This window comes from Papaver somniferum, chromosome 7, assembly GCF_003573695.1.
Source record: "Papaver somniferum cultivar HN1 chromosome 7, ASM357369v1, whole genome shotgun sequence".
Lineage (NCBI taxonomy): Eukaryota > Viridiplantae > Streptophyta > Magnoliopsida > Ranunculales > Papaveraceae > Papaver > Papaver somniferum.
In genome coordinates, this window is record NC_039364.1 from 232594388 (window position 1) to 232606489 (window position 12102).

Below are 12102 nucleotides of genomic sequence, written 5' to 3' on the forward strand. Positions count from 1 at the left end.
TGCACTCCTTGGGAGAGTCCTTATTACCTTAGTCACCCAACCCAAGTCATATGCTTAAGATGAGAATCCAAGGTGCCTCTCCCGGATGGGCTTTATTGACCCCAAATCTCCATGACTCAGGTTCCGATGGCGGTGTAGCCTTTCCCTGAGCCATGCAACAGGTACCCCCTAATATGACATACTATAATTCTTACATTTGCCTCTTGCGAAATTTTATTCGCGAACTAAGGTGTACGCCATAAAGGTTCACCCCTTTCTTTTATGTCATTGTTCTGTAATTATCTCTGCGAAAATTTCGCACATCATGATATTGTTTTGATATGAGTAATCTTGTAATTATTCTTTCAAAATCCATAACTTCTCAAAGCTTCTTACGGATAATATTTTTTTAAGTACAACCTGTTCCATGGTCTGTCTAATGTATGACCAACATCTCTTCCTTCTGGATCCATTAATCTATAAGCTCCTGTTCCAACTATCTCCTTAATGATGTAAGGTCCATCCCATTTTTTCACTAACTTTCCACCATTTTCTCGCTGATATATAGGTGTTTCTCGCAGAACTAAATCTCCTGGTTGAAATTCGCGTATTTTGACACGTTTATTATATCTCGGGCTAGTCTTCGCTGATAATTCTCCATATGTTGTAAATATTTTTCTCTTGTTTCTTCTAACTCATCAAGTTTATTTAAAATCAATCCCGCACTAAGATTTTTCTCCCAAGCTTCTCTTTTTGTTTTCGGAATAACAACTTCTGTTGGTAGCACCGCTTAAACTCCGTATGTTAAACAAAAGGGTGACATTCTAGTAGCTTCTCTTCTAGTTGTATTATAAGCCCATACTACATTATGTACTTGTTCGCACCATGCTCTGTGATGTCCTTCCAATTTCTTCTTTAATATATCTGCAATTGTTTTGTTTGTTGCTTCTACTTGCCCATTAGCTTGTGGATACAAAGGAGTAGATTTTCCACATCTTATCTTGAATGCATTAAGTAGCATTTATATATTCTGTCCTTCAAATTGTTTCCCATTATCAGATACTAGATGCGCAGGAATTCCGAATCTGCAAATGATATTTTCGAATATGAATGTAAAGATATTTTTGCCACGAATATGTTGTACTGCCTTCACTTCTGTCCATTTTGTGAAATAATCTGTTGCGACTATTAAGTATCTTCTTTGTCCAGATCCTGGTAAAAATGGCCCCACAATATCTAAGCCCCACTTTCCAAAAGGCCATACACTAGTTGAAAATGACAATGGTGCTCCAGGTGCATGTATTTTCTTTCCATGCCGCTGAAAATCTTCGCAACGTCTTGATATTTGTTTTGCATCTTCATGCATGTATGGCCAGTAATAACCTTGCGTTTTTGCTCTATGTGCCAAAGATCTTCCTCCACTATGATTGCCAGCATCCCCACTATTAAAGGATTTTCGGTATAGCAACCCATCTCTTAATTCATAATTCGTTGCACGGCTTTTTAACTTGTGTGTTTCCAATCTATTTCTTGGTGTTTCTCCTTTCGCCAAATATTCATGAAGTTCCATTCTCCAGTCTGCGATATTGTTCATTTGTTCTTCTCCTTCATTGTCTATTATCATCACGTCCACGTCTTCTTCTTCTTTATTGATTGATGGTGACAGAAGTGTTTGTATTTTTATACATCTCGCAGTTGGATCTATCATCATGCTTGAGATGAAAGCAAAAGCATCTGCGAGTCTGTTATCTTTTCTTGAAATGTGCCTCCATTTTATTTTTGGGATTTTCGCTGACAATTCTTCAACCAGTTTCTTGTATTTCTTCAAGGATGGTTCATTTGTAGTATACTCTCCCTTTATTTGGCGAATAACTAGCTGCGAATCACTAGTAATCCTGGCATTTTCTAGTTTCATTTCTATTGCGAATATTAATGCATGTATCACAGCTTCATATTCTGTTTCATTATTAGTGGATGCAAATTCCAATCTGAATGAAAAAGCCATCTTTATTCCTTCTGGAGAAATTAAAACAATTCCAACTCCATTTCCTTCTCAATTTGATGATCCATCTACCAATATCTCCCATCTATTTGGTTATGTTAATAAATCTTTTGGATTCCCATGTTCTTCTTCTACATTCATCATTTTTTCTACTGCTTCATCTTCTTCTAAAGGAAATTCTGCCAAGAAATCTGCAACAACTTGTGATTTTGGTGAAGACAAAATTTCATATTTAATATCAAAGTGGCCTACTTGTGCATTCCATCTCTCCACTCTTCCTGATCTTTTAGAATTCTTCATCACTGATTCAATTGGTACTTTTGTTAATACCTTTATCTTGTGTGCTTGAAAGTATATGCGGAGCTTAAACGATGCATAAACTAATGCTAAGATTAATTTTTCAATCTTTGAGTAATTCTTCTCAGCAGCATTAAAAGTTTTGCTAATGTAATAAATGGGTTTCTCCACTCCTGCGTCTACTCGCAGTAACACAACACTTAATGCATGTGACGTCGTCGCAAGATAGATCAATAATGTTTCTCCTGATTCTGCCTTTTATAAGATAGTTGTATTCATAAGATGTTCTTTGATTCCTTGAAAATCTTTTTCACATTATCAGTCCATTTAAATTTCGCACCCTTCTTGAGTATATCGAAAAAATATTTGCATTTGTCTGATGATCGCGAAATGAATCTTCCCAGCGAAGCTAGAATCCCGTTCAACTTCTGTACATCTTTTATTGTTGCTGGTGTTGGCATGTCACGAACTGCTTTCACTTTTTCTGGATCAACATGTATTCCTTCTTTTGATACAATGTAGCCTAAAAATTTTCCCGATGCAACTCCAATAGTACACTTCTCTGGATTCAATTTAATGTTATGTTGCCGCGTTTGTTCAAAAATCTCCCTCAGGTCTTGTATATGGTCTTTAGCTTCTTTAATCTTTACTAACATGTCATCCACGTATACTTTTAATGTTTTGTGTATCCATTTTGCGAACACCTTCTCTACCATTCTTTGGTATGTCGCTCCTGCGTTTCGCAAACCAAATGGCATTTTCGTGTAACAATATAAACCTTTAGGAGCAAAGAAAGCAGTATGTTCTTGATCTTCTTCAGCGAGAGGGATTTGGTTATACCCTTTGTATTCATCTAAAGATGATACCCTATCATTTCCCGCTGCGGATTCCACCATTTGAGGAATATCTGGTAACGGAAAACTACCTTTGGGGAAAGCTTTGTTTAAATCAGTGAAATCTATGCAAATCCTTATTCCTTTGTTTTTCTTTGGGACAATAACCATATTCGCTATCCATTCTGGGTATTTAGCTTCTCTTATGATTCCCGCCTCAAGCATTTTCTGTAATTCTTCTTCTATTTGGGAATGATAAGTTGTTGCAATTTTTCTTATTCTCTGTTTAAATGGTCTCACATTTTTGTTAATCTCCAACTTGTGGCATGCAATTGATGGATCTATTCCCGGTATTTCATCCATGTTTCCTGCGAAAACATCTTTATATTCTCGCAACAAGTTAACAGTTCTTTCTTCTTCTTCCATATCCATTTTGGTTCCAATTCTCAATATTAGAGGTTCTTCTATAGTCCCAACGTTTATTTCTTTTGTTGGTTCTGCAGCAGTGTAAGTGGGTTTAGGTTCTCCCATTGGTGTTGGTTCTTTTATTGTTTTTATGGGTCCTTCTCCTTCTTCCGAAATTTCGCTGGGTATTCATTTGTTTTCTTTTTCCCTTATCATATATACTCTAAATTCTTCTTCCTTCTTTGCTTCCTTTGCCAATTTTCTGCGAAATTGTTTCTTTTTTGCTTGTCCTTCATAATGCTTGACTTCAATTTGATGACATAATTTCGCATTGTCAACATCTCCTCTGATTTCACCTATTCCATTTGGAGTGGGAAATTTAATACATTGATGCAACATTGATACTACAGATTTTATCGCATGTATCCATGATCTTTCTAATAACATATTATATGGCGATTCTCTATCCACCACGCACAACGTTACATGTGTTTCGATTTCTCCAAGTGGAATTCGTACCACTATCTCTCCTTTAGGTTTTGTTGTGGATTTTCCAAAACCGTGAACAAAATATGTTGAAATGGACATTTCTTCATCTTTAAATCCCATTCCCCGGAATGCGTGATAAAATATTATATCAACTGAACTTCCTGTATCGATTAAAGTTCTGTTCAACATCCATTCTCCTGTAGATTTTATTGTTGTCGCCTTCTCTTTTCGTGTAATTGGCACTGTGATGACCAACGGAGATGTGTGGTTCAAATTTTCTTTTGGTATTTCTTCCGCCATGAATGCAATTTTTTTCTTTTCCCAATCTTTCAAGGGTGATGTTTTTTCTACCGCCATAACTTTCCTTCCTTCAAAATTTCGTTTATGTATTCTTCCTTTGATGTTTTCATGGAATTCATTAATCATCGTTTTTGTTATCATATTACACTCCAATATTTTGCCATTTTCACTAATTCTATTCATCTTTCTTCTAACTGATTCACTGATTTGTTTAATCACTTTCTTGACTTGTATATTCTCAATCAACAATCTTCAACTTTCGATCTTCAAATCCCTGTTTCTAGCGCCATTATGTAGTTGCTGGAAATCCTACACTACACCCTCATATGATTTCATTGTTGATCAACTCATTTTTAGGTTTACACTCTTAATTTTATTGATAAATCTTTGAATGTTCTTACAAGAAAGATAAAGAAGTCAAGAATGATCTCTTCTCTGAACTTTCTCTCTCCTATTTACTTGTTTCTTACTCAAAAAAGATCTCTCTCTTTTCTTTTCAACTCGAACGACTATTTATAAAGAAATACATAGTGGATGACAGCTAATCTGTCCTTTATTTTCGGGTATGGTTTGCGAAAATTCTCGCAACCTTACAAATGTTAATTTCGCAAACTCTCTAATTTTCCAAGAACTATCATATCTTTCTCGTGATCTTTGCTGACATCATTTATTCCTGAAATTGTTCTGCGACGCTGTTGTGATGTGTCATTGATGATTTCGCTGAAACGTTGTCGTTGCGAGATTCTGATCCTACATGTCAGACTAATTCCCGTCTGGTTCCAAGTCCTTTTCTGTAGAATAGTTATCTCCAGCAGTATCTTTTCATTTTGGCCAGTATTTCCCAGCAATCATCCATTATTTTTTTTGTGTGTTTTTAAGTGCAGGTAGTCCATAATCTCCGGGGTAGCTCCTTTTTGAGACTCTCTATTTTAGCATTTCTTTCCCTTAAGCAGTATATATTAGGGTCTATTCAGTTCACGTTTTAAAATTCCCAATACTCGGTCACGTTTTAAAATTCTCAACAATTTATTAGAACAGTGGTTTTCTCTTTGGCCTTTTTATGTTGCAGCTTTTATACATTACAAACTTAATAATTCGGTGGTTTTTCCCCCCAAGTCCTTTGATATCGACAAGGTGTTTAGATATTGTGGTAAATCGATTTGTTTCCCTATGATGTAACCTTTTGTTAGGTACTTGTGATAATTCTTAATCCCATCAGTTGCTCCCTTCTTTGGCCAGTAATTTCCACTCTCCCTCGCCATCTCTTTAACAGATACTACACGGATTTAACGGTTTCCTTAGGGTATTTGCACCTGTTAAATCTTTTTTTTTACCCTCATTTTGTTTTCGTTACTATTGTAGTGAGTCTGCATAAATCTACCTCTTAGACTATTTCATAAGTTGTATATATCTACCTCTCTTCCTGGTGTTTTTGTTTTCTTTACATATAGATATATTAAATATTAAGTAAGCTTTCTCTTTATCCTTTTAAGTTTTTGTAGCATACCTTATAGTTAGGCTATAGCTTTATCAACTATCTGTGAAACTCAACTACATGAAATTGTTATCTTGGAACGTTCAGGGTATTGGCACCCCGCTTACTAAAGACCATTTCAATTACATTTGCCAATATTACAACCCTGACATTGTATTCCTAGCTGAGACAAAAGCTCATTTGTCTCGGATGGACCTTTTCTTTAAAAACTCTAGTTTCCATGACCGGTTCATCGTACCTTCCCTGGGAATAGCAAAAGGATTAGCAATAGCCTGGCACAACAACATTAATATGAAGTTAATATCGTAAAGATTTAATGTCTGCCATTTTGAATCAAAAGTAAATTGCATTGAGATTCTAATCACGTGTGTCTACGAAGCCATTGATGTTGATGACAAAGTTGAACAATGGACTTATATCTCCGACATAGCACATCAAGTGAACAACCCGTGGATACTGATCGGAGACTTAAATGTCATTCTATACCCAGATGAAAAGCAGGGGGAATAAAGCAAGCTCGAGCAGTAAATCATTCATCATTCAGACAATCGACTCTCTGGGACTACAAGATGCGGATTACGATGGTGCTTCATTCACATGGTCAAACAACAAAAATGTGAAGCGAATATATGTGAAAGAATTGACAGAGCGCTGACCTCTTATCTCTGGTCTCAGCACTTCCGGGATTCCAATATAACTCACTTACCTAGAGTTAGGTCAGATCATACCCCAATTCTACTTGATTCCAATCCTGAGAAACAAAAAGCTCATAAACCTTTTAGATGTATTAGGTCGTGGCTATCTCATCCAACACTATCTTCAGTAGTAAAAGTTGCCTGGGACCTACACTCTAATAGCTCGACAGACATGAATCTTGCTTTAAAACTTCAACTCCTATCTTCAGAACTTGCTCATTGAAATTCCAAAATATTCGGTAACATTCATAAAAACATTAGGAATTTAAATAATAAAATAGATAGTATTCGAAGAACTGGAAACATTTCCAATGACATAGAAAAGTTAAAAAATCTTCAAGCGGAATTAGGAAAGTGGTACGAAATTAAAAATGATTTTTATCATCAACTTTCTAGAGATAAATTTTTCAAAGAATATGACCAGAACACAGAGTATTTCCACGCCACTGCTTCTAATAGAAAAAGAATAAATTCCATCAACTCTCTTAGAGAACCTTCTAGTCTCTGGCTTTCTGATAGAGATCAAATCAACTCTATCTTAGTCAATCATTTTACACAAATTGGTACATCCCAAATCAGAAATCATAGATTTGATTTATCCACCATCATTGATCCATGTATCTCTGAAGAAGAAAATCATACTCTTATTCAAATCCCCACAAAAGAGGAAATTTGGCTTACCCTATCTAATATGAACCAATGGGGAGCTCCGGGTCCTGAAGGATACCAATTAGGATTCTTCAAAGCCAAGTGGGAAACAATTGGGCTTGATATTATTAGCACAGTCCATGATATTTTTAAATCTGGTACTCTCAATACAGAACTCAATTATTCCTTTATCACCCTCATCCCGAAATTATCCACACCTTAAACTCCGAGTGATTTCAGGCCCACTAGCCAAATTAATCTCAAAATCCTGTCGAACAGATTGAAACCCATTCTCAACAAATTAATTTCCCCAAATCAATCTGCCTTTCTGCCTGGGAGACGGATCACAGATAATATCATAATCGCTCATGAACTTATCCACTCTATGAAAACTTCTAAAAAGAAAAAAGGACATCTAGCGCTTAAATTAGATCTCTCTAAGGCTTTCGTCAGAGTGGAGTGGTCTTTCATTACTAATTAAATCCCTTCTCAGTTTTGGGTTTAATGAAAAATGGGTAAATCTCATATGGCAGTGCATATCTACAACATCCTTTTTTATTCTCCTTAACGGCTCCCCGGGTCCAAAATTCAATACCTCGAGAGGATTAAGACAAGGAGACCCCCTTTCCCCTTACCTTTTCCTCATATGCATGGAAATCTTATCCAGACTCCTTGACAAAGCGATAGCGGATAGGAAGATATCGGGTCTCAAAATCAACAAAAATGCGCCAAACATCTTCCATCTATTCTTCGCAGACGACTGCTTTCTTTTCACAGGAGCTGATTTAGGAGAGGCAAAAAATTTGTTAGATATTTTATCCTTATTTGGAGATATCACCGGTCAAATGATTAACCTCCAAAAATCCACTGTCTATTTCAGTCCTCGATTACACCCCAAGCATGGAAAAATTATAACGAAAATTATAAAAGTCCCCTTGATGACTAAAAATGACAGATACCTCGGTACTCCCCTGTTTTTCGATAAAAATAGAAAGGAAAATTTTGAGAGTTAAAAGATTAAACCGAAATAAAAACGGATCTTCTTCTTCATCTTCTATTGTTTTCCTCTCCAATCCTTCACAGTACCGTCGTCCACCGAAAGACAGAAAATCTAGAGATGTTACCCTAGCCAAAGAACTCCGGAACCGGCCTCTCCTCTATCTTTGATCGTCTATGTATATGTAGTTGTTGCGAGTATTCTGACTAAAACCTAGCAGAATAGCCTAGGCCCAGTCCAACCACCGACATCCAAATTCAAACCCAGTATAAATCTCCAAAAATACTATTATACTCTGCAAGGTTGAAAATCGAACTTCCTTTCTCAAGCAGGAAGGACCGTCTTAATAAAATCTATTCTATAAACTTTCCCAACCTATCAAATGCAAGTGATTTCTCTTCCAAAGGATACCCTAGATCAAATGTATCGAATTCTGAGGAATTTCTGGTGGAAAAAAGAGGGGAAAAAAAGACAGGGAGGATTCATTAGAGCTGGGCCAGCATATGTAAGCCTATCTCGCAAGGAGGGCTAGGGATTAAAAAACCCCACAAATTCAACATTCCTCTCCTCACCAAACTTGCCAGTCGTCTTATTTCAGATCAAGATCAATTATGGGTCAAACTCCTTAAAGCAAAATACTTTCCAAATGCTCACCCACTAGAAAACTCTAGAACCTCAAATTTATCGTGGATCTGGACGTGCATACAAGAAGGATTAGACCTTATTAAAGGAAATTTTGTCTGGAAAGTTAAAGATGGTAAATCTGCAAAAATTTGGGAAGACAGGTGGATTCCAAATGAGGAAATAATACCCCAACCAATCAACACCCAAGAACAGGTTCCAAAAATGGTTCAAGAGTTAATAACGGAAGAAAATAAATGGGACCGGGAGAAACTGAACAATTTCTTCAACCCATAAGACAGAAGAAAAATACAAGTCATAACTCCAAGGACACGGGAACAAGACAAAATGAGATGGAGACATCATCACTCTGGAAACTTCTCAGCTAAAAATATCTATAATTTCTTAATCAATCAAGTTCAAGATACCAATACCCCAACAGATTTTCCATGGGAAAATTTTTGGCAAATGAAGGCGATTCCAAGAATCAAGTTATTTATTTGGAAATTAATTCAAAAAGAATTGCCTACCTCTGCGAGACTTGGAGCCCATAACTCCGACATCGATCCCCACTGTCAGATATGCGATGCACAAGTTCATGAAACAGACAATCATCTATTTCGATCTTGTCCATTCGCTAGAGCTATCTGGTTTGGGTTCTCTCTTGATGGACGTAATTCAACAGGAAGCACAGACATGATGCATCACTGGATTAAAAGGTGGATCTCGGCAAAAGACTCTCCCAACCTTGTGGAAAAGATAGCCACCATCCTTTGATTCATATGGAAGTACAGATGTTCGGTAGTCTTCGAGAAAATTTCTCCTGACTCAGTTAAACTGATCGACCAGATAAATAGATTCCTAAATTCTATTCCATCAAAAACAATTCAAAAAGGAATTAATAACCAAAAAGCGGATATGATCAATTATAAATGGTCGAGTTAAAACCAGATTGGATTATATTTTTAGATGCTTCATTTAAAAAGGAAGACCTATCAATGGGTTATGCCTTTATTCTTTACTCGGTGGACCAAGAGACATTTATGCACATTTCGGCTGGTTCAGAGAAAGCTTCATCGGTTTTCCATGCGGAATCTGCAGCTTTGTTAAAAGCTGTCACTTGGCTAAAAGAAAATATTCTACCAAGTGTTTCAATAGTATCCGATTGTAAGACGCTGGTAAGCACTATAAACCTGACCAGTAGAAAACACTTTACAAGAATCCAAGGTAATGTTGAAAGACCTTCCTCAGGCTCAGGTAAAGTTTATTACACAGAAGTTCAACTCTGCTGCTGATTACCTAGCTAAAGAAACAAGGATAAAACACCTTCAGCATATGTCTACCAAACTGCAATAGAAAATCCTGAAAACTAGCATTCTCTCTAATATTTTTGATAAAAATGAAATTGTAAATCTTATGTATTACATTTGTTAGTTATTAAAATTTCCTTTTCACATCAAAAAAAATAAAAATCAGCATGGCCTTAATATATTAAACAGTACGGACTTGAATATAGTTTCTATTAAAAACTATACATTCTTTATATCTGGCGAACAATTACAAAAAAAAAATTAGGCATGCCAAATATAGTATCAAAATGATGAGTTGAGTTTTTTCCAACAATGCCGACTATAATGATCAAACTCCGAATTCAATAAATCATCGTATGTTTCCTCATTTTTACCGCTGTTATACACAAGTCTCCGACTTTGTGCGAGTACCATAGACAACATTGAATATTGAGTGTCAATATACCTTCTCTATACTATTTGCTTTCTCATTGTCCTTTTCTCTTGATCATCATTATCGATTTATCACCATCGCTTGGAAAAATATACTATCAGCCGTGTGGAAAAATTAGCATAAATGGCAAACAGACCACGGTGGGGGCATAAAGACGAATGTACACGGAAAACTGTCCCCCTGTGTGGGCATAACTGTTCCCCATGTATATAGAAATTACACTTTGGATGGCAAACTGTCCCCCGTGTGATTTCATGCATATTTATCAAATTCAAAAAGTTATGTGCATAGCGGATTTCCTCATTCATATGAGCTTAGTCTCCAAATGAGACTACCCACAGGAGATGCTTTTAGTAAATTCAATCTTTGCCGAATTTGGGTATTTAAGCGTCAGGTTTTCTACAAATTTTTGGAACACTGACATTTTATTTGTGTGGCAAGTTTTGGGTCATGGCGAGTATAAGTTATGGGTTATATGTTAAATTTTAATTATCGCTAAAGGCGGATGCCAATTTTTACTAGGGCTGGTATCAAATCATAAAAATCGACACAATCTTAACTATTAGATCTATGGATTGGTATCTAACTCTAGCAAAACTAGTATTCCGTTTGAGCAATCATGCAAATTTTCGAGATATGATGTCGTAATTTTTTGGAAACTAAGAAGAGTTTGCATTAAGGTGTAGAGTTTTGATCTCGAGATATGTTTTGAGTCACAAACAAACTAAGTTATAACGAGTGTTTTAGATCATGAAGTAGGTTTCGGGTCACAACGGTGAATTTTCAAATATATAGCCTCTTTAAAAAACAAAAGAAAGATATCATGATCAAACAAACTCAGATGATGAAAGGGAATTAGTAAAAAGTAATCTCTTACTGAGTGGGGATAATCTCAGGACCGTTGACTGAGTAGATGAAAACCATAGATTGGTGTGAATTTTAGCATACCTTGAATTACATGTGAAGTTTCACATACCCAATTTCCTCTAATTCTTCGCTTCTGAAACCAAGAAGTCCTCGACCCCATATATATATATATATATATGCTCCAACACGCTCTCAGTTTCCTAAACATTTTGGTAATAAAAAGTAGATTTTCATTTTTGATAATGTTCGTATAATTATCAATTTCCACCACCATCTCAAATCCTTCAAAAAGAATAACAACAACAAAAAAAAAAATCCCATTTTTTAAGAAAAGGAAGAACCATCCCAGATGCTAAGAGCCTGTTTGGTACGGTTTCCAAAAACAGTTTTCAAAAATAGTTTTTCACTGTTTTAAAAACATACTATTTTTTCCTTGTTTTCATTTTCTAAAAATTGTTTGGTAAACTGTTTTTTAAAACAAGGAAAATCAACTAAATCGTATCAAATGTAAAGATTCTTTTAAGAGATAGTGATATTATCCATGACTCACTTGCAGTCATTCCCCCGATCTCTTACTTTGTTTTGAATAGAAAAAAAGAACCAAGAAAAAAAAAAGAGAAAACACAAAAAACAATAATTTGTTGTTTTCACTTTTTTGTTTTCAGAAACAGAAAACAGATAGAAAACATTTTCTGAAAATGTCCCTACCAAACGCGTTTTCTCCTGTTTTT